At 41.7% G+C, this 25,257-nt stretch overlaps 1 long non-coding RNA gene, 1 other non-coding gene and 1 pseudogene across 2 annotated transcripts in view; 1 reads left to right on the forward strand and 2 right to left on the reverse strand.

The window, feature by feature from the left end:
• LOC113265835 (uncharacterized) overlaps positions 1-25,257 on the reverse strand; it is a 56,511-nt gene that overhangs the window by 10,742 nt on the left and 20,512 nt on the right. Inside the window, exon 2 of the long non-coding RNA XR_006411100.3 lies at positions 12,195-12,340. This is a non-coding gene — a long non-coding RNA (uncharacterized LOC113265835). The remainder of the gene's footprint in view (positions 1-12,194; positions 12,341-25,257) is intronic.
• LOC113265834 (translationally-controlled tumor protein-like) lies at positions 1,746-4,595 on the forward strand (annotated as a pseudogene).
• Positions 14,567-14,670, reverse strand: LOC113266014 (U6 spliceosomal RNA). Its single transcript, XR_003320216.1, has one exon. It is a non-coding gene; the product is annotated as a U6 spliceosomal RNA (small nuclear RNA).

Here is a 25,257-nt window from a genome sequence, read left to right on the forward strand (position 1 = left end):
CTCTCTCTCTCAAAAGAAAAAGAAAATCCTCTTAAAAATTATAAAGTACTTAAAAAATGTAAGACAACTATTTTTGACATTGAAAACAAGTTATTTGTCAACTATTCGGTAAAAAAAACTTATTAAGCAGCTAAAAAGAACAGACTTTGCAGCTTGTAAAGAGCAGTTACTCTACTTTTAAGTGCCGCAATCAAAATTTGAAACATATGTTTGCAAAATTCCATTCATAACTGTGGTATTTTGTCTTGTTATTGGATTTAATAGAATGGGGAATTCGTATACTAGGTGCTCATGCCCAGATGCCCACCATCGGGATTTTAAGGGGCTTTGGAGGTCTTCTCAAAATTGTGTACCAAGATGCATGCCTTCTTCACCTCGACCTGGATCTTCTTGTCCGAATTTCACTAGCTAGGGAAGCATCGCTTGTCCTTGACCTGAATTGGAGCCAATGTTTCAGGACTGTTCCTATGACTTCCCTTTGTTGCAAACAACTACTTTAAAAACAAAACAAAAATTCTTGTCTTATGTGATGTATTCCACATACATAATTGTCAATATTTGGAGTTTTGCAGGGGCCCCTGGGTGGCTCAGTCGGTTCAGCATCTGCCTCTTGATTTCGGCTCAGATCGTGATATCAGGGTTGTGGAATCGAGCCCCACGTTGGGCTCCATGCTCAGTGGGGAGTCTGTTTCTCTCCCTCTCCCTGTGCCCCTCCCCCTGTTCTCTCTCTCTCTCTCTCTCTCTCTAAAATAAATAAGTAAATCTTTAAAAAATATATTTGGAGTTTTACCTCACTGTCTTTGTTGCATCCCCAAACTCTTTTTATTACAGGGTTTTGAGTACCTCTGTCTATCGAGACTCCAACCTTCCCTAACACAAACCATCTCCAAGCATCCTTCTGTTTGCCCTACTTGTTTCTGCCACATAAATGTCTTCATTGTTCCTATTAAGTCGTCCTTGCTACGCACCCCCCCCCCAAAACTTATGCCTTCATCACACTAAATCTCGTATTCCCTGGAATATATCACTCTTTGGCATCCCTCTTGGGTCTATCTACATATTTTTCTTGCCTGTACATGTTTTGGATTTCTATAATGTCTTTTAAGAGGAATCTCTTTTGTGGAAGATATCTGGGTTTCAGCTTGCTTAATCTTAAGTGTAATTGTCACTCTTGCTCTTCAGGCCATTCTTGCCATTGGAATAAGGTCAAGGCTACCTCTCGAAGAGCAGTATTTTAAACAAACTGGCAACAATTTTGAAAATTAAGTTTTTTGGGGGAAATAAATAAAAGACACACATGGTACAAAGGGGGGGAAGTTCCCTAGGTACCCAAATCCTTTCTCTGAAGGTAACAGAAATTACCAGTTTCATGTGAATTCTTCCAGAGATATTCTTGTATTTGAAACACACACACCCAGTGCTCATGATGCACACTGGGTATTATACACAACTGATAAATTATTGAACACTACATCTGAAACTAATGACGTACTATAAGCTGGCTAATTGAATTTGAATTTAAAAACCACACGTACACATCCATAGACATTCCATGCTCATCGGTTGGTAGAACAAATATTGTTGAAATGTCTATGCTACCCAAAGCAATCTACACATTTAATGCAATCCCTATCAAAATTCCAACAGTATTTTTCACAGAACTACAACAAGAAAACCTAAAATTTATGTGACACCACAAAAGATCCCAAACAGCCAAAGCAATTTTGAAAAAGAAAATCAAAGCTGGGAGCATCAAAATTCCAGACTTCAAGCTCTATTACAAAGCTGTAGTCATCAAAACAGTATGGTACTGTCGCAAAAATAGACACATAGATCCGTAGAACAGACTAGAAAACCCAGAAATAAACCCACAATTATATGGCCAATTAATCTTTGACAACATAGGAAAGAATATCCGGTGGGGAAAGAGTGTCTCTTCAACAGATGGTGTTGGGAAAACTGGACAGCAACATGCAAAAAGGAAACTGAACACTTTCCAACACCGCGCACAAAAATCAACTCAGAGTAGGTTAGAGACCTAACTGTGAGATGTGAAAGCATAAAAGTCCTAGAAGAGAGCATAGGCAGTAATGTGTCTGACCTCAGCCACAGCGACATTTTTCTACATATGCCTCTTGACTCAAGGGAAACGAGAGCCAAAATGAACTATTGGGACCACATGAAAATAAAAAGCTTCTGCACAGTGAAGGAAACAATCAACAAAACTAAAAGGCAACCTACAGAATGGGAGAACATATTTGCAAATGATATGTCTAATAAAGGGTTAGTATCCAAAATATATAAAAACCCAACATCCAGGGGTGCCTGGGTGGCGCAGTCGTTAAGAATCTGCCTTCGGCTCAGGGTGTAATCCCGGCATTCTGGGATTGAGCCCCACATCAGGCTTCTCCGCTAGGAGCCTACTTCTTCCTCTCCCACTCCCCCTGCTTGTGTTCCCTCTCTCGCTGGCTGTCTCTCTCTCTCTCTCTCAAATAAATAGATAAAATCTTAAAAAAAAAACCCAACATCCAAAAACCAAATAATCCAATTAAAAATGGGCAGAAAACATGAACACACATTTTTTCTGCATGTTCACACATTGCCACTCAGACAACACGCTGGCGCCATGGATATTTCTGGACTTCTAATACAGTCAGCGTGGAGGTAACCAAGGGCATCATAAAAATGCAATCTTCCTTGAACTTTGGGTACACTGCACAACTCTCAGGATGCCATCTGTATACTATTATATACAGTGTGTATTTCTGATCTCCTCCTGTGGTTCATATAGGGGTAAGAGATTACCAAATGAAAGTAGATACATTCAACGCACATATGCATGCAGTGCACAAATGAATGGATTTCACTGACTATGTGGTCTAGTGCATGGTGTTTCCTCTATTCTTAAAGTGGTAATAAGTAATGCCCACATGAAAATAGACTTATTCCACGCGCAGTTCAGTGAACTGCACAACTAAAGGAGTGCCATTCACTGTCTGACCTAGTCCGTGGGTATTCGTGGACTCCTCACTTCTTACCGTGGGGGTATGTAATGGCCACAATAAATTAGACCTATTCTGTATGCCATTGATTGCACTCCAGACTCATTCAGTGCCATTCACATCACAGTCTGCACCATGGATCTTTCCGTCCATGCTCACGTAGAGGTACGTTTGGGGCACGTAAAAGCTGACTGAGTACGGCTGCAGGCACTGTGTACTCAAGATACGTCATTCACATCCTAGTCTTCACCATGGAGTGCTTGGGTTCCTGATGTGGTCAGTGTGGAAGAAGTGATGGTCACATGAATGCAAACTGGTTCCATGTGCAGCTCTGTGCTCTGCACACTCGAGGGTGCCCTTTATATCTTACTTAATGACGTGGATCTTTCTGGATCCACACAGGCACAACTGGGGAAGCAAGTGATGGCACATGCAAGTCAGTTTATTCCATTTATGCTCGGGTATGCGTGAGGAGCAGTGGCCAAGCTAAGACTCAGAAGCAAAGAAACTGAGCAGGGTCGTCCTCAGAGGTCACGGTCACCAAACTCCAATAGCCTACTTCCATTGTTATTTTCTCAGGAAAAGCAGATTTTTTTTTTTTTGTCTTTCTAAAAGCTCCACATTCCCTTGAAAACGTTCCCACTATTTTGGTTTTAATCTGACGCAAAAATATTAATTCCTTATGCACTTGCCATGTTTTGGACACACTACGAAGCCCTTCCTATATTTCCTTTCATTTCTTCATTTCCATGGCCTCATGAGTTAGATACTAGTCATATCCCATTTTTAAAAATGAGGAAACTGAGCTTTTTCTTCACCCTCTCCACCCTCGTCCCAGCACTGCTCTGGCCGCCCCACATTCGCGCAGAGCTCCCAGCTCCTGCTAAGCTAGCCCCCCGTCCTTTTCCTCTAGCCACCATCATGGTCATCTCCCGGGACTTCATCCGCTGGGATGAGCTGCCGTCCGCCATCTGCAAGATCCGGGAGATGACACAGGGGCTGTGCCTGGAGGTGGAGGGGAGGATGGTCAGGAGGACAGACGGTCCCACTGATGCCTCGCTCATTGGCGGAAATGCGTCCACAGAAGGCCCCGAGGGTGAAGGCACAGAAAGCACAGTCATCACTGGTGTTGATACTGTCCCGAACCGTCACTGGCAGAAAGCGGCTGCACCAAAGCAGCCTACGAGAAGTAGGTCAAAGATTACACGAACTCGAGCAAAGCAAACTTGAAGAACAGAGGCCAGAAAGAGCACAACCTTTTACGACAGGGGCTACAGAACACATCAAGCACATCCACGTTATTGGCAAAAACTCCCCGTTCTTTATTGAGGGTAACGTGAACCGAGATGGCATGGCTGCTCTGCTGGACTATTCTGAGGGTGGTGTGACCCCATATGGGATTTCCTTTAAGGATGGTGTGCAAATGGAAAAATGTTAACGAACTGGCCTCTTACTTCGTATCACCTTTGTCATAACCGGCTGCTGCTCTCCATCCACACGACACCAGGACTTAGACAAATGGGACTGATGTCATCTTGAGCTCTTGATTAATTTTCATCTTGATTTATCTGGAGTGGAGGCATTGTTTTTAAAAAAAGTAAAAAAGCATGGTGACTAACATAACATAATAAAAAATAAAAAAGTAAAAATCATGTCAGGTAGGTTGTCTACAAATAAAATGCATTTAAGCTAAAAGAATGAGGGGGCGCCTGGGTGGCTCAGTCCGTTGAGCGGCTAACTCTTGATTTCGGCTTAGGTCATGATCTCGGGGTCATGGGGTGGAGTCCCAAGTCAGGCTCTGTGCTCAGTGGGGAGTCTGCTTGAGAGTCTCTGTCTCCCTCTCCCTCTCCCCCCCCTCAAATGGGTAAATAAATCTTTAGGGGTAAAAAAAATAAACTAAACAAATGAGGAAACTGAAGTACTTATACAGCTGTTACGTAGTAAGCCAAGATTTAAATTTAGGTCAGTCTGAAACCAGAGCTCGAAGTATGCAATCTTGTTAAGACCTTTTTAAACTGTGTTGTCATTCTACTAATGGTCTTGTGAGCAGAGAAATTTAGCTACTTCATAAATATTACATTTTGGAAAAATGGAAAGTTCATTGAAGGAAAATGGGAGCCAGGAGATCGCAGACTGTCATGTGTATAAAGTGCTGTATTAATTAATGTGCTCCAGTGGCTGAGATTTCGTTCTATACAAAGGAGATTAAATTTAAGATTTAAAAAATTATGATGGTATCCTACTCTTGGATCTTTGCCTAACAAAACAGTCAAGTATGACTGAAGCAAAAAGGGTTTATACATCCCTCTCAGAGGGAGCTCGGTTCACATTGTGAAAAGCGAGTTACTGCAGAGATAAAAGGAACGTGTCTAGAGGAAGCTGTTGTAGCCATGTCTTCTTCCTGCTGGGCCTGAGCCTTCACGCGAATCCTGAGACCGTATCTCAAGACCTTTCTAAAAGCACGATTACATGAATTAATAAATACATCATTGAAAAGTGAAATTAAACTAAAATCCCTAGGAAAAGAAAATGAACACTCTAGGAGAGTGCCTCTGTAGCTAAATTAGCCAACATAACTAAGTTCTGGGTTTTAGATCACTCCAGTTCATCTGTCAATGCAGTATCGAACTGCTAACAAATCAGGGAGACGTGGTCTTTCCCTGCAGGCTTCTGTTTACAAACACCAGATGTTTCTGGAACCACTACTTTTGCTGAGGAGGTGTAATTTTGCCTTGCAGTCAATAAGATTGAAGTAATTGGAATATATTCTCGAAGCTGAAGTCTTCCTGAGCTTATGGAACAACCAATAGCAAGTATACTTATCTTAAAAGTTGAGCATCTGTGGTGAGCAATTCTATGAATATTCGAATGCCTTTTAACCTATACAATACCACCCTTGACTGATTTTTTTTCTTGGAGGGCCTAGGTTCAGTTTAAAGGATTTCAGTTTAAAGTACACCAATAGAAAGTTTTTTCTCTTAATTTGATTTCACTGTGCTTCCCCATTCCTGTTCTCCTGTGTATGTATATGTACACATCAACCATATCTTCTCTTAAAATAGAAATATAAATAATATTCAACAGAAGAAGAGCTATTTCTACCTTCCTTAGATGTTTATTTTTCAAATGGAGGTGCTAGCAATACCATCGAAGTCTAACTTCCTCAAATCTGAAAATCCCTCCTGAACCTTGGATTTTTATTTCCGCTTACTCTGTTCCTGAGTCTTTGCTGTGACTTAGTATGGAAACATACACCTTGTTTGGCTTGCAGCCTAAAAGAAACAGTTTTTGCCATGATTCCTCTAGGGTTTAACTAATGCATCATTTGGATTTCTGTTTCTAGCCAAGATGGAGTAACAGGGTCTGGATTTACAGGAACAAAGTTATGAAACAATAGTTTTCAAAACATTGGACATTAGGCAATGAAGGACAATAATCCCAGAAAAACAGGAAACATACTAGGTAAGCCCTATGATTGCCCCAGGAGACTGAATCCAGTAATATATAAAAAGGATAATACATCATGATCATGTTCGGTTCACCCAGGAATACAAGGCTGGTTTAACATTAAAAAGTAATCAGTAAAGGGGCACCTGGGGGGGCTCAGTCTGTTGAGCATCTGCCCTGGGCTCAGGTCATGATTCCGGGGTCCTGGGATCATGCCCTGCATCAGGCTCCTTGCTCAGTGGGAAGTCTGCCTCTCTCTCTCCTCCTCACCCCACTTATGTGCTCGCGCGCTCTCTCTCTCTCTCTCTCTTTCACAAGTAAATAAAAAAAATAAAATGCAAATAATCTAGAATACTGAAAGTAACTTGCAAAAAGAGGAGAAAAGTTGGAGGACCTATATCTCTTGAATTCAGGACTTGTAAAGTTGCAGTTGGTATTAGTATAAAGATTCATAAATGTATCAACTGATGAGGATAGGGAATCCATAAATAGATCCCCATACCTACCTAGATGGTCAGTTGATTTTTGACATAGCCATGGCAATACAGGGGCGCCTGGGTGGCTCAGTTGTTAAGCATCTGCCTTTGGCTCAGGGCATGATCCCAGGGTCCTGGGATCGAGCCCCACATCAGGCTCCTCTGCTGGGAGCCTGCTTCTTCCTCTCCCACTCCCCCTGCTTGTGTTCCCTCTCTTGCTGGCTATCTCTCTCTCTGTCAAGTAAATAAATAAAATCTTTAAAAATAAAAAAAAAGGAGCCATGGTAATACAGCACAGAAAGATTAGTTTATTCAACAAATTGTGCTGGAACGGTTGGATATCCTTATGCAAGAAAGCAAACATCATACCTCACACCATGTGCTAAAAATTAGCTAAAAATGGATCAGAGGCACAAATGCAAAACCTATACTATAAAACTTCTAGAAAAATATGAAATAAAATATCTGCGACATTAGGCATTGATTTCTTAGATATGACACAAACTGTGATACATTAAAGATGATAAATTGAACTTCAATTAAATTAAGAACTGTTCTTTGAAAAACACTGTTAAGAGAATAAAAAAACTGCAGATTGGGAGACAATATATGTAAATTACATATCTGATAAATAACTAGTATCCAGTATATGTAAAGAACTCTCAAATCTTGGGACACCTGAGAGGCTCAGTTGGTTAAGCATCTGCCTTCAGCTCAGGTCATGATCCCGGGGTCCTGGGATCGAGTCCCACATCGGGCTCCCTGCTCAGCGAGGAGCCTGCTTCTCCCTCTCCCTCTGCTCCTCCCCCCAGCTTGCTCTCTCTCTCTCTCATAAATGAATAAAATCTTTATTTTAAAAAACCCTCTCAAATCTCAATAATATGAAAACAACCCAATTTTAAAATGGGCAAAAAAATTGAATCAATACTTCACCAAAGAAGAATGGATGTCAAGCATACTAACAGATGTTCGACATGATTAGTTCAAGGAAATGCAAATTAAAATCATAAGAAGCTACTACTGCACACCTATTACAATGTCTAAAATTCAAATGGCTTAGCATACCAAGTTTTGGTGAGGATATGGAGCAACTGGAATTCTTCCTGCATATGTAAAATCGTGCAATCCCTTAAGAAAAGTTAACAGTTTATCAAATAGTTAGACATATGCCAGCCATATGATTCAGTTATTCCTCTTCCAGTTACTTGCCCAATGAAAGAAAAATAAAAGCCTATATCTACATGAAGACTTGTATACAAATGTTCATAGCAGCTTTACAAACACTAGAAATACCCCAAATGTCCAGCAACGAATGAACTTAAAAGATTGTGATGTATCATTTGGTGGAATATTATTAAACAATAAAGAGGAGGGATGCCTGACTGGCTCAGTGGGTAGAGTGTACAACTCTTGATCTCGGACTTGTGAGTTCAAGCCCCATGTTGGGTGTGGAGATGACTTAAAAATAAAATCTTTTAAAAAAAATAAAAAGGAATGGCTAGTGGTACATACAACAATAAGGATGAATCTCAGAATCCTTCTGCCGTATTAAAAAAGCCAAACAGAAATGAGTATGTACTGCATGATTCCACTTATATAAAACTCTGAAATATGCAAGCTAATCAGCAACAACAACAACAAAAACACCAGCAGTGGCCTGGGGAAAGGGGATGAACAGTGCAGGAGGGAAATTTTACAAAGGATGTGAAGAAGCTTTTGGGAGTGAACTGTTCTTTATATTTTTTTAAGATTTTATTTGGTGGGGAGGAGAGAGAGAGCACAAGAGCAGGAGGAGGGAGAAGCAGGCTCCCGGCCGAGCCGGGAGCCTGATGCAAGGCTCTATTCCAGAACCCTGGGATCATGACCTGAGCCAAAGGCAGATGCTCAACCGACTGACCCAGGTGCCCCAAAATATTCTTTATCTTGATTTTGGTGGTGTGTATACATCTGTCAAAAGTCATCAAATTGTATACTTTATGTGAAGTTCATTGTATGTTAAGTACAGCTCAGTAAAACTGTTTAATAATTATTTTTTCTTATGCAGTAAATTAGTTTGCTGTATCCTTTTTTTTAAGACTTCTTTATTTTAAAGAGAGAGAGCATGATCAGGGAGGAACAGAGGGAGAGGGAGCCAAGCAGACTCCCCACTGAGAAGGGAGCCCAATGCGGAGCTCGATCCCAGGACCGCTGAGATCATGACCTGAGCCGAAACCAGGAGTCAGACACCCACCCGACTGAGCCACCAAGGCACCCCTAGCTTGCTGTATTCTAAAAGAGATGTTCACTGTTCCATTTGGTGCTTTGGCATCAGTACAAAGACTTAGAAGTATTGAACAGAATGAGAAACATGGTCAAAGGGCAGCTGCCTTGTGGTTTAAAGAATGTAAAAATAACTTTAGCCAACTGAGAGGTTAGTACAGAAAGGGGAAGCAATTTTAGAAATAAATGTGAATTATATCTCATTTCATAAATTATTTCTACATATATTTTGTTAATGACCTGTGTTGTTCCTTGAAGTTAAAGTTTTTTTAAACTTAAAATTTTAAAGATAAATAAACATACACATTTCATTGAGGAAGGAGGTTGCAGTCATTGTGAGCAGTTACTCTTAGATACTCTGGCATGCTTTGTAAGGTAAATGGGGGCTGAGAGAAGGCCAATGTTTTTTTTAAGGTAATAAAACAAGGGTGTTACTTTTCAATAAATTAAAGTCAAACATGTATTAGGGGGGGAAATAGATTTCTCTTATATACATTTGTCCTTTGTCTCTGGTAGAACTCTGGAAGAAAATTCATTCTTGTAAAGGCAAGATGTATTTAATTTTAAATTCCTTAGAAGCTCAGGGGCACCTGGGTGGTTCAGTCAGGTAAGTGTCTGACTCTTGATTTCAGTTCAGGTCATGATCTCAGAGTCATGAGACTGAGCCCCATGATGGGGCTGGGTGTGGAGGCTCCTGAAGATTCTCTCTCTCTCCCTCTGCCCCTCCCCCCAGCCATAGAAAAGAATGAAATCTTGCCATTTGCAATGATGTGGATGGCACTAGAGAATATTTTGCTAAGCAAAATAAGTCAGAGAAAGACAACAAATACCATATGATTTCACTAATGTGGAATTTAAGAAACAAAACAAATGAGTGAAGGGAAAAAAGAGAGAGAGAGAGAAGCAAACCAAGAGTACTACATCAAAAACTAAGGATATACTGTATGATGACTAACATAACATAATAAAAAAATTATTTAAAAAAAAGAGTGGGGGCGCCTGGGTGGCTCAGTCGTTATGCGTCTGCCTCCAGCTCAGGGCGTGATCCCAGGGTCCTGGAATCGAGCCCCGCATCGGGCTCCCCGCTCCGCTGGGAGCGTGCTTCTTCCTCTCCCACTTCCCCCGCTGGTGTTCCCTCTCTCGCTGGCTGTCTTTCTCTCTGTCAAATGAATAAATAAAATCTTAAAAAAAAAAAGAAGAAGCAGAGCAAGAGACTCTAGAGAACACACTGATGGTTGTCAGAGGGGAGGTGGGTGGGGGGATGGGTGAAATAGGTGATGGGGATGAAGGAGGGCGCTTGTGATGAGCACTGGGTGTCCTATGGAAGTGTCGAATCACTATATTGTACACCTGAAACTGATATTACACTATGTTAATTGGAATTTAAATAAAAACTTTTTCTTAAAGGTAAATAGAATTCTACAGAAGATAGGAATAAGAGATTCAGAGGCATTCGAAACCCCTAGACTCAACACAGAGTGCCCAAGGAAGATACCCCTCCCTGAAGGCCAAAATCCAGATCTTTTTGAGAAGTCAGGGTCATGACGGAGATGACAGGTGTGGATCAATGACAGAGAAATCCTTGTGGTGTCAGGCCGGCAGAAGTTGCCAGAAACCCGCTGGTAACTTGCTGGGGAAAATCTATCCTCTAGGATTCCTGGGAAGGTGTCTCACAAGAGGCACCCTGCTATAAAACCACTCAAGGTGGGGGCCAGGGGAAGCTTCTGGACGAGAGACGCTGCCGGGTTCTGTGCCCCGGGAGACCTGTGTGCTGAAGAGGAGGCACTAGCGAGGCCCGGCACGGAACCGAGCCTGCTGAGCAAGGCCGTCAGACCGCGTGGAAACGCTTTCCTCCCGCAGCGTTCGCTCAAGCGCCTCTACAAAGCCTAGGGCCGTGCAGCTAGCACGGGACAGTTCCCAGCCTGCGGGCCGTTTTCCCACCCGCAGGTGAAAAGGGTAAATTTGGACCTGAGCGTCAAGGAAGCCACTGCTGGCATGGGACGTGAGAGAGGAGGAGGAGAGGAGGCGCGCGCGAAGCCTCGAAGCCCTGGCAGAGGCCCTTACAGCGCGCCTCGCCCCTGCCCGCAGGGCTCTGGGGATCAAAGGAGCTGAGTGCTGGTCCTCCTCAGCCCCCCAGCCATAGGATTTTGGATCAGTTACTATCTCTCTGCACATAAAAACAGTGTATTGGTTTAAGATTTATTTATTTGAGAGAGCGTGGGTGCACGAGTGCACAAGCAGGGGGAGTGGGAGAGGGAGAAGCAGGCTCCGCGCTGAGCAAGGGAGCCCGATGCCGGACTCAGTCCCAGGACCCTGGGATCATGACCCGAGCCGAAGGCAGACGCTTAACCGCTGGAGCCACCCCGGCGCCCCTAAAAACAGTTTAATACTTGCTCTGGGTCCCGCGTGCATTCCCTTCAGAAAACCACGGTGGGGCATCCGGGTGGCGCAGTCAGTTACACATCCGACTCTTGGTTTCACTGAGGTCATGATCTCGGCCGTGAGATGGAGCCCTGCATTGGACTCCGCGCTCAGTGCAGAGTCCGCTTGAGATTCTCTCTAGCTCTCGCTCTGCCCCTCCTGCTTATGGATGCGTGAGTGCGCTAAGTAAATAAATAAATCTGAAAGAAAGAAAAGAAAAAAGAAAAGAAAAGGAAAGGAAAGGAAAGGAAAGGAAAAGAAAAGGAAAGGAAAAGAAAGAAAAGAAAAGAAAAGAAAAGAAAAGAAAAGAAAAAAAAGAAAACAGAACTATGGTGTTGCAGGCAGGATGGAGTATTCTTCACCTCACTGGCTGTATTCGTAAGGTGGCTGACTAGGAGCCCACCAGGGTTTACCCGAAAGTGATGGCTTGAGCAGACTAACAGTAAAGTCATTTACCCAGTTCACTCCTCCCCAGTAGGCAATCAGAAAGAAAAGGAATGGCAATGTAAGAAACATTTATTAAGTGTTCCTTACCAGGCAGGCACTTGTGTACACACTATACATATCCGTATATATTTTATACACGTACATTTTACAGAAGAGGCATCTGAAGAGTAGTGACTTGTCCAAGTAGGCAGAGCTGTGACTTCAACTCCTTCTTTCTAATCCAGTTCCAGAGTTCAGTTCACTAATCCACATGGAATACTGGCTCCCCAGAGATACCACCAAGATGACCTGTTGATAAGACAAAGCTGAGTTTATCCTTGCTGCAGTAAAAGAGAGCAACCTTGACAGAATTTGGGGTGGGGAGGTAAAGCCAGGATGTTACGAAATATTCGACTCTGGCTTTGAAGAAGGCCTTCAGTGAGGAGGTCTGGTTAGGATTAGGTAAGGATGGTGATGTCATAATTTATGATTGGTGTCCACGGCTGAGGTGAGGATTTTTAAGGCAAGGAATTCAGAGTCTGCCGGAGAGTAATATGTCTTTCAGGAAGTTCCCGGAATGAGCAATAAAGTTATTTGCAACTATTATCTTCTTGGGCAAGAGTCTGCTGAGACAGCAAGTTAAGGTGAAGACAGCAAAGTATGAAGGACTAGAGTCACATTACTGAGTGTAGACAGTAAGCTCTGTGGGTGTATATGGTTTAGGTTGTCGTCCATAAAGGGTTTTCTTTTCTCCTTTATGGTCACATTCAAGCATGATGTATGACAAATTATTTTGTTAATGAAATGATCATTAACCAATTTCAATACTAAGACCACTCAGCATAATAACTAACTCTAACGTAGTCCTTTCTATGTGCTCTTTATATCCTAGCTCATTAAATCATTGCAACTCTGTGCGTAGGGGCTATTTTCATCTACATTTTATAGATGGTGAGGTGATGCACAGAGAGGTCAAGTAACTTACTCCTGTTCACAGTGCATTAGGCAATTGAGCTGGGATTTGAACCCAGGCAGTCTAACTCCAGAGTCCTTTTTAGGATCTAATTAGTATACTAGTATAGTAATCATTCCATGTTAGGGTTTTACAGTTACCGTTTCTTCAAATCGTCTGCAATTCATAGCGTGCAGATCAGAGAGGCGGTTCAGATTAATCTATTGCCCAACATGATCCAGTTAAAAAGTTATGGCCTTCAGACTAAGTTTGCAGACTCCCTCACCTGAGTAATTATTTTCCCCACCCTCCACTTGATCTTCTATAACTACCTCTTGATTTCCAAAGAACAATTAACAAATCCATGGGGCGCCTGGGTGGCTCAGTGAATTGAGCGTCTGCCTTCGGCTCAAGTCATGATCTCAGGGTCTTGGAATCGAGCCCTGCGTCGGGCTCCCTGCTTGGTGGGGAGTCTGTTTCTCCCTCTCCCTCTGCTTCTGTCCGCAACTCGTGCTCGCTCGCTCTCTCTCTCAAATAAATAAAATCTTTTAAAAAATCCATTAGATATTGTCCAACAAAGACAAAATACACCAAAAAATCTAGTTCTGAATTAAGTTAGGGGTCTCTGCAGGTTAGAGCAGGGACTGAATTCTGACGGCTTCTGTACAATAAAATATGAAAAAAAGACAGAATTTTCATGTTCCCCTAGCTTTGGAGTAGCTTCACTAAATGACTTTCATTAAAAGAAGTGACTGAAAGTAATAATCTTGACTTAGAACAAATATTTAACTTTTATAATAGAAATGTAAACAGAACAATGATTTGCGATTTCTCAACATGTTCTTTCTTGCTGAAGGACATTTAACTAGTTTTGACCTATAGTCAGGATAAGCATAGTGCACACTCAACATTTCCAACAATAAGGACCCACAGACAAGAGAGATATGTTTTGACTTAAACCAATTTATTTGGCAAGGAGAAAACAAAGCATGGCACCATTAAATTCTGAATGCTGAAGATTTTTTTTTCTCTTAACTCAGGAAATAAAGCTTCAGAGAAGTCACTAGGGTTGACCTTCTTTTATTCTTTAATAGAATAAAACTCTTCTCTCTTTTCATTGATGTGCCCTTTGTTCTGGACTCCAAAGTTGATGGACAAGTTGATATACAGTCACTCTGAGTGCCGGGGGCGGGGGGAAACAAGAAGTGTGCAATTTACAGACAACTGCCAATGAAGATATAACCTTTCTTTGTTGTGCATTTCACAAGCAGATTACATAACCTTTTGGGGATATGTCATCAGCACCAGCAACATATTAATTTTTTAAAGTTTTTATTTTTAAAAAAAATTTATTCATTCATTCACTCATTCATTCATTTGAGAGAGAGAGAGAGAGAGAGTGAATGAGAAAGAAAGCACAAGCCAGGAGGAGAGGCAGAGGGAGAAGCAGACTCCCCACTGAGCAAGGAGCCCGATATGGGGCTCCATCGCAGGACCACAACCTGAGCCGAAGGCAGACACTTAACCTACTGAGCCACCCAGGCGCCCCTAGTTTTTATTTTAATTCCAGTTAGTTAACATACAAAAATATGGGGTGGTTTGTGAATTTGCCTGTCATCCTTACACAGGGGCCATGCTAATCTCTGTATCTTTCCCATTTTAGTCTATGTACTGCTGAAACAAGCTCAACAGTAACAAATTTAAATAACAAATGCTAAGTGTAGTTTGACTTGGGCTTTGTTGCTTCCCTTCTTTCCTCATGGTGGATAGAGAGGGAGGAAATGCAAGAGAGAGGCAGGGGTGACAGGAATGTTCTAGTAGGCCCGCTTGGAGAAGGGCACACACGGGCTCCCTATTCATCACCCCAAACCAACACACACACCCACATTACATAAAGAGCCCCATGCAGATGAAAGGAGCTCTTTATGTTGCCTTAAAAATGACACAAGAAGTGTGTGTATCTCAGGTGCCTCTCCCTAGATTTATATGCCCAAAGCCATGCAAAATTTCCACGCCTTAGCCCAGCCCAGTCCCTCTTCATCCCCTGCTCTCCTGACATCATTCCCTTGTGAATCAGCTACTGTGAGGGCTGTCACCTGATTTCTAATGTTTTTCACCTTTAAGTCAAATTAAAAAGAACGTTACACTGGGGAAAAACCCCACATCAATCAGCAAATGAATATTTGCTAAGAGACTGTGATGAGCCCACACCTTTAGTAGATCAAGTAGATCAAATACAGGAAGTGCCCTCCCAAAGAGGAGACTCTGACCCTGTTCTTCACCAAACAAGGACTCTCCTCTTTGGGACAGCCTCCTCCGCCTTGAAGCTTTGCCCATCCCTCTGAATGCAACAAATCAGTATTTTGTCTCCACTTTAAAGAGTAAAACTTCTGGAACTGGGAGCCCAAAGAGAAGTACTTAAGTTCTGGCTTAGTGCCCTCATAACCCGTACCACTTCTCTAAGTAGATCACTCCCATTCATGATTAATCTCTCCCATCTTGATTCCCATTAGCTCCATTTCAGATGGTGATTTTTTCTTCTGACCTCATTTTCAAATTTTGAGTTGAATACTACTAATGCCGTGAAATTAGACGGGATGATTAAATTTAGGGGGTAAATTATAGAATTGTTCACAAAAACGTACACTTGAGACCTTAGAAAAGAATGGAAGAATGGATATTTTTTTTTTTTAAGATTTTATTTAGTCATTTGAGAGAGAGAAAGAGCACGAACAGTGGGAGGGGTAAAAGGAGAGGGAGAAGCAGACTCCCTGCTGAGCAGGGAGTCCCGCGAGGGACTCAATCCCAGGACCCCGGGACCATGACCCAAGCCAAAGGCAGATGCTCAACTGACTAAGCCACCCAGGCGCCCAAGAATAGATATTCCTAATCAGTGTGGTTTTGTTTTGTTGTAGAGGTAATTTCTTTTATTATCTTTAAATTAACTTTTACTCCTTAATTTTGCATGGGATTTCTATTTGAAGTCAAATTGTATTCTCCGTTTCTTTTCCTACCTGAACCGCTAGAATAGATTTCATATATGCGTGTCTGTGTGTGTGTGTGTCACACATATATACCTCAAAGAATGTTCCTCGCTCACACCGCTGGTCAGTGAAAAGTGATGAGAAGTATTTCAGCAGGGGTTCTCGTGAGTGGTAGAATTTTCTCAGGAAGTGTGTTGAGGATGGAGCACCGTGGTGACGTATTTTCACCCTCCGGGTGTGGTTGTGTTGGTGGATGAAGGACTCCACAAAAGAGCAGAAGCACTGATGCAGACGTAGGGCCGGAAAATACATCTGAATAACTTTGAATGGGGGAGGGGAGAGAAAGGGTTTGAACGATTGGGAGTCCTCTTTGCTTCCAGGTTCAACGTTGGTACAAAACTAGCTTAACAGGTTTTCCTTCAGACTACACTAGACATACAGTGAGACTGAGATTCTAAAGCCACATTCATCTTCTCCACAAAAATTACTAGCATTCCTTGGGGCGCCTGGGTGGCTCAGTTGGTTAAGTGTCTGCCTTCAGCTCAGGTCATGATCCCAGGGTCCTGGGATCGAGCCCTACGTCGGGCTCCACGCTCAGTGGGCAGCCTGTTTCTCCCTCTTCTGCTCCCCCTGCTTGTGTGCTCGCTCTCTCTCTCTCTCTCTCCCTGTCAAATAAATAAAATCTTTTTAAAAAATTACTAATATTCCAGCCCCTTTGGCTCATGTTGAGACCATCCTTGTGTAGTCCCAGAAGTGGCTAGTGTCCTGACAGTCTACGGAAGGCAGAATAATGGTTGTCCCCAAATGTCTGTGTCCTGACCTCTGGAGTCTTCACATATGTATCCTGACATGGCAAAAGGGAATTGAGGTTGGAGGTTGAATTAAGATTGCTAATCAGTTGACATCATGACAGGGAAATTTTCCTGGATTATTCGGTGGGACCAGTGTGATCACAAGGGTCATTAAAAATGGAAAAAAAGAGTGTCTGAACAATGCCATGTGAGGAAGATGGGACTGGCATTGCTCTCTTTGAAAATGGCCTGAGTCCAGGAATGCAAACAGCCTCTGGAAGCTGGAAAGAGCAAGAACACAGATTCTCCCCTGGAGTGCCCAGGAGGAGTCCAGCCTTGACAGCACCTTGATTTAAGCTCAGTGAGATCCGTTTTGTACTTCTGACCTCAGAACTGTAAGGTAATAAATGTGTGTTGCTTTAAGCCCCCAGGTTTGTGGTAATTTGTTACAGCGGCAATAGGAAAGTAAAACAGGCCCCAGTGTCTCCTTGGCAATATCTTTCCTTTAATTTTTTTACCTTATTGGACTTTTTTACTTAAAAAAGAGGTTTTCTGTCCTTCTTCACCAATCCTGCCCATCTGAGGTTTTAATGTAATATGTATTCTTCCCCAGATTTTTTTTTAATGAAAAATTTCACTTTGCAACTTGCCTCTTTCACTTGAAATTCTATGGATGTTTTTCCAGGTCAGTTCAGATGTAACTCAATATAAAAGTTAAATGTTTATTCTCCTTATCAAAACAATTAAAGAAAATATACAGAAAAAGTTTAAATTGAGACAAAAAACATAAAGAAAAAATATTAGTCCATAACTCTACAATCTGTGTAAAGTGTGCTGATAATTTTAAAATAGAAGTACATAGGTAGAAATCCATACTGTACAGGTCAGTGTAAGATTTTAAGTAAAAGCTTTCCTCTTTTCCTTCCTCTGTATTCCTCTCCCCAAAGGTAACTACTCTTCAGGTTTTCTTGTGTTTTCTTTTAGAATTTATGTATGTGTGTGCATTTGTGTGTGTGTGTGTGTGTGTGTATCCCACACATATCAGAGTCCATTCGTGATTGTGTACCTTGCTTCTTTTTTCTTAATTTATGTTACAGATCTTCCCCAATGTGACATACGCAGTCTCATTTGTAGTGGTCGTATAGTATTCCATCTGAAGCCTATTGGCAATTTATTTGACCAGTTTCCAATTAATGAATGCGTTCGTGATTTCTTTTTTTCCTCTATAATAATGTTGTAATGAACATCCTTTTGAACACACTTTGAGACCTTTTGCAAGGATACATCTAAGGTATGTTTCTAGCAGTGGCATTTCTGGATGAAAAGTGCATTCAGATGATTGTTGGCTATTGCCAAACTGCCCTCCAGAAATCACTGCATCAGCCGACACTCCCTCCATCACAACAGGGCAATGCCCATTTCCCCAAACTCTCACCATCACTAGATACCATAATATATTTCTAATTTATTACTAACCTTATAAGTGATACATAGCATTTCACTATTTTGATTTTCATTTCTTTAATTATGAACAGGGTTGAGGTAATAATACTTCAGACATTGAATTGCTGTTTGATGATTCACATGTTCATTTGGAGGAATGACAAATCTGTTTATAACAAAATAAATAATATTTGTATATAATCTAAAAATTAATTTGCAACTGACAAGTTCTATGACTTCGAGCAAATCTCCCTGGGCCTCACTGTCCTCGTTCTCACAAGTAGGTTGGACTAGACAATGTCTAAGAACTCATCTAGTTCCAAGTCTACACGCTGAGTTGATAAAAGAAAAAGGATCAGGGGCACCTGGCTGGCTCAGTAGCAGAGCATGTGACTCTTCATCTCAGGGTTGGAAGTTTGAGCCTCATGTTAGGTGTAGAGATTACTTTAAAAAATAATGAAATTTTTGAAAAAGAAGAAAGGATTAAAGGGTATCACAATTACAAACCGTAAATGTCTGAGTCTATTAGGGCCTGCTATAACAAAATACCATAGACTGGGCAGTTTATTTTAAAAAATTATTTCTCACGCTTCTGAAGGTGGGGAAGTTCAAGATCAAGGCACCAAGATTCATTGTCTGGTAAGAGCCTGCTTCCTGGTTCATATGTCTTCTCACTAAAACCTCACATGGCAGGAGGGACAACGGAACTCTCTGGGGACTTTTATAAGGGCCCTAGTCCCATTTATGAGGGCTCTGCCCTCATTACCTAATCACCTCCCAAAGGCCCCACCTCCAAACACCATCACATTGGGGATTAGGTTTCATGATATGAATTTGGGAGAGCAGAAACATTCAGTCTATAGCAATAAATAAGCCACAATGTATAGATGTTTTAAAAATTGAGAATAATAATGACAGCCCCAGGGGAGAGTCTTATTTATCCCTGACTTTTTAAAGGTATTTTCACATTTTTATGTTTTAACTTCTTAGTTAAATGGTATAGAACCAAACCAGAACATTTAAATGAGGGGAGAAACCCTCTTTAAAAAAATTATTTCTTATTTAGCAACAGGGTCTTTTCCAACTCTGTGCTTATACCATGAATTTTAGAAGGCTGGTACCAACATTATTCAATTGTATCAATTTTTTGTTTTATGAAACATTATTTTATGTACTTACTTCCACATATTTATTGGTCCTAACATGTGTCATTTCTATTGGGAATATTAATTCATTGCCCTAAAACATATCACAGTTTGCCTAGAAATTTCTTCACAGTGGTTTTTCAGGTGCTTTCAAATTTCAACTAGAATTCTATTAGCCAAGTATAAAAATAGCTTTTTTCACACAACTCTGTCAACAATTGATTTATTTTTACTAATTAAATACAGTTAAGATGACACCTCATAGTTTCTCTAATTCACACAATTTGAAATTCTTCTGGAAGCTTAACTTTTGAATAACATTTGATATATTTCTTCTTATGTAACTGTAATTCATATTCTTTGGCCATGCTTCCATTAGAAAATAGTTACTGCCTTTATAAACCAGTATCTCTCTTGCTTACATATTTTGGGGTTAAAATTTCTGTTCCTACATGTCACTTACAAGTGTCTTTCTCACTCAGTTGTTTTCAGTTTATTATTCATTGTTGTGGGAAAACATTTACTTCTTATTATATCCGTTTCACCACAGGTATTTTTTTATTTTAAAGATTTTTTATTTATTTATTTATTTGACAGAGAGAGAGACAGCCAGCGAGAGAGGGAACACAAGCAGGGGGAGTGGGAGAGGAAGAAGCAGGCTCCCAGCAGAGGAGCCCGATGTGGGACTCGATCCCGGAACGCCGGGATCACGCCCTGAGCTGAAGGCAGACGCTTTAACGACTGCGCTACCCAGGCGCCCCTCACCACAGGTATTTTTATTACTTTAATTCTCAAAAAAATTACCTCCCTTCTACAACTGACTTAAGATCTGTGATTTCACTTTCTTCTAGCTTTGTTTATGGATGGCTTTTTAATATTTAACTCTTTAAGTAATTTGAAATATTTAGGATGTTATACAAGTTATTTCTGTAAATTTATTTTTCTCCATTATCATATTCATTTTCTTTAACACATTTATTAGTGATTTGTTTTTATTACTTTGTGTCATTTGACATACCATATACTGACATCTAAAAAATGTTTTTAGTCTACTCTTTATTGCTATTCTACTTTATCATTCTATTTTTTCTACTTAGACAGTACCAGAGAATATTGACAGTCGTTTAAAGTTTGGCAGAGTAAATCCTACACTGTTATCTTCTCTTCTAAGAATATTGCTTGGTTGCATGTTTTTCCATCAAAAGTTTACAGATAGTCAAGTTCTCTTAAGCACTCTGTTGGGATTTTAATCGGTAATGAATTAAATCTTGAAATTAACTTGTGAAATACCTTTTTTTAAATTTTATTATCTTCCCAAACAAGAACATATATATTTCTTCGTGTGCTTAGAATTCTCGTTTCTGCTGTTAAAGGTGTCCAGTCCTTTTTTATAAGTTACAGATGTCCTCATCAGATTAGTAGCCAACAGTTAACGTTTTTATTCTCCCTGACATTTCTGAAACATGGCTCATGCAGACTTTGTTTTCACCACCCAGTCACTTAACATTTTGTTGTTTACACAGCAGTTTCCCATCCATTATCTCATTTGAGACTCACACCAACCCTGTAAGACAGGTCAAGTTCCAGACTTGTGACTCCAGAGATGAGCACATGTAAGAAGTTAGCCTAAGGCCAATAACTGCTGAAAATAAGTCTCAAACTTCAGTCTAGAACCCTCTCCGTCTCCATTTTGGATTGAGTAAGAAAACAGTGAAGGGGTGCCTGGGTGACTCAGTCAGTTAAGCATCTGCCTTTGGCTCAGGCCGTGATCTCAGGGTCCTGGGATTGAGCCCCGCATCGGGCTCCCTGCTCAGCGGGGAGTCTGCTTCTCCTTCTGCCCCTCTCCCCCTCCCCCCACCCCCGCTCATGCTCTCTCTCTCAAGTTAAATAAATAAAATCTTTTCTGAAAAAGAAGAAAAAAGAGTGAAATGCCAAGTGTTTTCTTTATTATTACTCCTTACTGTCATTTCCTTTAGATCAGTAAGAATTCATCAAGGCACACATGGTGTAGGAAAAAGCACAAAAATCCTGGCATTGTCATTTATTACAGTTGTGCTGATAAGCAGCCTTAAAATCTTTTTTTTTTTAAGATTTTTTTTATTTGACAGAGAGAGAGAGGACAAGCAGGGGGAGCGGCAGGCAGAGGCAGAGGGAGAAGCAGGCTCCCCACTGAGCAGGGAGCCAGACACAGGGCTCCATCCCAGGACCCTGAGATCATGACCTGAGCCGAAGGCAGACACTTCACCAACTGAGCCACCCAGGCGCCCAGGCTTAAAATCTTTGAGCTTTGTTTTCTTATCTGTGAAATCAGAATACCACCTGTCATGTCCACTTTGTGAAGTTTCAAAGGTAAAATGGCATCATGTATATGAAAATCCCCAAGAAATGTTCCCAAGGCAAAATCACCAAATTTCTCTTTGTCAAAATTTTAACATAGAAAGTGAGGAGTGACCTCCAAGTTTTCTTCCTATGCAAATATTCCATCATTCAAGGCTGTTAATTAGGGGAGCAATTTATATTTAATTTAAAGTACAGTATTCTTGCTTGATAATTGCAATTTCCATCTTTTACTGGTGGTGGCAGTGCTTGTCTCTCTACACACCAGAACTTTTGGAGTTACAACAATCTTGATAGATTTCACAAAACCTTTATTAGGTCTGCTACATGTTGTATAAGGCCCCTGTGTATTTTGTAAGTGGAAATGAAGTGAAACTTTGTTTTACATTAGAACATAGTAATAGCCTCTTTTTTTTTAAGGGGCACCATTACAATGTCCCTGGCCCTGGGGTTAGAATTCCTGTCAGGTGATTTGTGCAACTCTGAGCCAATTCTTTACACTAGAATGTTACGACATTCTTGTTGGCTGCCATCACTGTGTCCACGTCAGCTTTTTTAGTAGGTTATGGGTCATCCTGCACATAGACACCCCTTTTTTATTGCTTATGTGGGAATGGCATTGTGAACCTTTATTTCTTTTAAGAATTTTTTTTTTTAGAGACAGCGTGGGTGAGGGAAGGGGCGGAGGGAGAGAACATCCAAGCAGACTCCCCACTGAGCACGGAGCCTGTGGGTGGGGGGGGTTCTATCCCTCAGCCCATGAGATCAGGACCTAAGCCAAAACCAAGAATCGGGTGCTCAACCGACTGAGCCACCCAGCGGCCCCAGCAGTATGAACCTTTAAAAAGTACAGTCCATGGAAGGGATTAAGATACTCTGGTCTACCTGCTAGACACTGGATTTTGTATACTTTCATAAGCAGAGGTAGTCTTGGGCAAAAATTATGAAGGTTATGTCATTTATCCTCCAGTTCCTATCTTTTCTTCCAAATCCTCTCCTTGACCTTTTGCCCAGTTTTCTTCGATCAGGAGGAGCCAGATCTGAGAAACAAAATTTAGAGGAAAGAGCACAGCTCTGGCATCAAAAAAACCTCTGTTGTCATCCTTACTCTGCTACTTCGAATTTGATTGACCCCAGATTGACCTGGTTTCCTCACTTATAAACAGGGATAAATGATCACTTGTTGAAGGTTGCCAGAAAATAAAACAAATAGGGAAGTATTTATGTAATTTATATATTTAGGTTATTAATGTACCAAGATCTGAATATAAATATTTTATGTATTGTTTCTTATAGCAATGTGTGAATAACCCCAGGGTCTTTGCACATGCTGCTGGTTGTGCTGAAATGACTTCTGCCTTTTGTCCTCGGGATTCAGATTCTAGAAGGCTGGTTCAAGTTTCCCTCTTAGAGGCTCCAGTAGCACTTATGCTTACTTCTGTTTGGGCTTTACCACGTGCTGCAATTCCCATTTACCAGTCTGCATCTCCTTCTAGACAAAGCAGAGTCTTTTGGGAGCAGGCACTTTGAGGACATGCATCTTTATAGCTCCAGATAAAATATAGGACGTCCAATAGATACCTAATACACAGGGAAGAGGAGGCGTAAGAATGGATAAAACAAATATAGATACAATGATAAGACAGACTATGAGATATACTCTGGGAAGTGAAGTAGGAACAGGTCATATTTGCTTGAGGAATCTACTTCATGGAAGAAGTGGAACTGGAGATAGGATTTGAAGGCTGAGAATAATTTGACAGGCAAATATCGAAAAGACAGCATCCCAGATGACGGGAGCAGCCCAGTCAAAAGCACAGAATCAGGGAAAGAGCAGGCTGTCTTTGGGGGGAATGAAAAGGACGCTCATTGGCAGGGGTAGAGTACAGATGGGGAAGTTGGGGGTGCGGCTGGAAAGGTAAACAAGAGCTTACTCTGAATTTGGAGATGAGGAAGTTGAAAGAGTTGCCACTGCTGCTTGGCCCTTGGCCAGGCCTTCCCCTAAGTGCTCAGAACAAGCTCCTCCCCATTTTCTCCTAACGCTTCCAGTCAGGCCCCCGCCTCCTTTCTGCCCTTAGTAACTGGCTTGCATCAGGAGCCTCGTCTGGGACTATCAGAGTAAACCCTTGCCAGTGATTTACCCTCACTGCCTTTTCCTCCTACCATCAATTTGGCATCAAAAAAAAAAAAAAAAAGAAACCCTCTGTTGTCGTCCTTACTTACTGGGTTTTCTGACTTTGTCACCCTGATTTAAACAATCAGAACCTACAGGCATCAGGCTGCTCTGGATTTTACTGTTTTTTTTTTAATGGTTACATGATTTTGACGTGATCCATACACGACAAACCAATAAGGTGAAACATGATACATCACCAACTGAGTCACTTTGGACAAGTGGTATCGTGGGTTGGGTGCAAGCAGCAGTGAGTTTACAAGACAAAAAAGCCGTTTGAGCTAGCAGGATTAGTCCATGAGGTTTTTTTTTTCTTGCCATGCCCTGAGGACCTTCACTAACCTTGCATCTCTGACCCTAGCCAACCCTGACAAAAGCAGACCGCCTGGGGCCTGAAGTCTTCTTGTCCTATTAGCCTTGGGCCAGTGCTTGCTGTCATGCTAATACCTTGCCTCTGACCTCTTCAATGTTGGCCAGACGTATGACCGGCTCTCTGTATTGCTTTCTCGATGTGCACAGCAGTTTGCTCATTCCGGGGAGTACAGCTCTTCCCTGAACAACCTGGCTGGCCCTCTCCACTGTAGGGCCATGACATGGCCTAGAGATTGCAGCTGTGGTGTCATGTTCTGGAATAATAGTTTGCATCCAGAGCCAGCCACTGTCTGCTGTCTCTCCTTAAACTGCCATTCTGACTGCTGACAATCTTCGAAGCCATTCCTATAGATAAGTTAGGTCCTCTAGCCCTTGGACTCCTTTCTTCCAGCTCATCACCATTCGTCACCACCATGGCCATCTTTGCTGGGCCAAAGAGGAGCTTGTCAAAGACCTGAAAAGGTTAAAGTGTACCAGGTTGCATTGCTGGCCCCAACTATTCACCCCTACCAGCAGGCAGACACTTGCCATGGTCTCATCCTGGGTGGAGTGAATTTCCCTGCCACTTGACTTTGGGCTTGGCCATGTAACTTGCTTTGGTGAACGATATCTGGATGGAAGTGCCACTGTGACAATTTTGAGCCTAGGCCTTAGTGGGCCTTGCACGTTTCCATTTGTTCTCTTGCATTTATAACATCTCCATAGGATGAACATGCCCAAGAACAGGCCATCTCAACCAAGGGGAAAAAAGAACACATACGGAGCGGAACCACCCTCTCCAGTACATGACGTGCCGTGACATCCAGCTGAGCCCGGCTTTGATCAGAACTCCAGGCAAACAGCAGAGGCACAAAGACATCTTGCCTACCCTATCTGTCCCGTGTCACCACTGCTGACCAGATCAGGGTGACCGCTTGATTAATGGAGAGCCAAAGGTACATGAGAGGAGCCAATCAAAGCATCTTTTCAAGGGTTTGTATATGGAAACAAATTGTAATCAGAAAGGGACAGACTCAGGTAGACTCGGAG

Source organism: Ursus arctos, chromosome X (assembly GCF_023065955.2).
Source record: "Ursus arctos isolate Adak ecotype North America chromosome X, UrsArc2.0, whole genome shotgun sequence".
Classification (NCBI taxonomy): Eukaryota; Metazoa; Chordata; class Mammalia; order Carnivora; family Ursidae; genus Ursus; species Ursus arctos.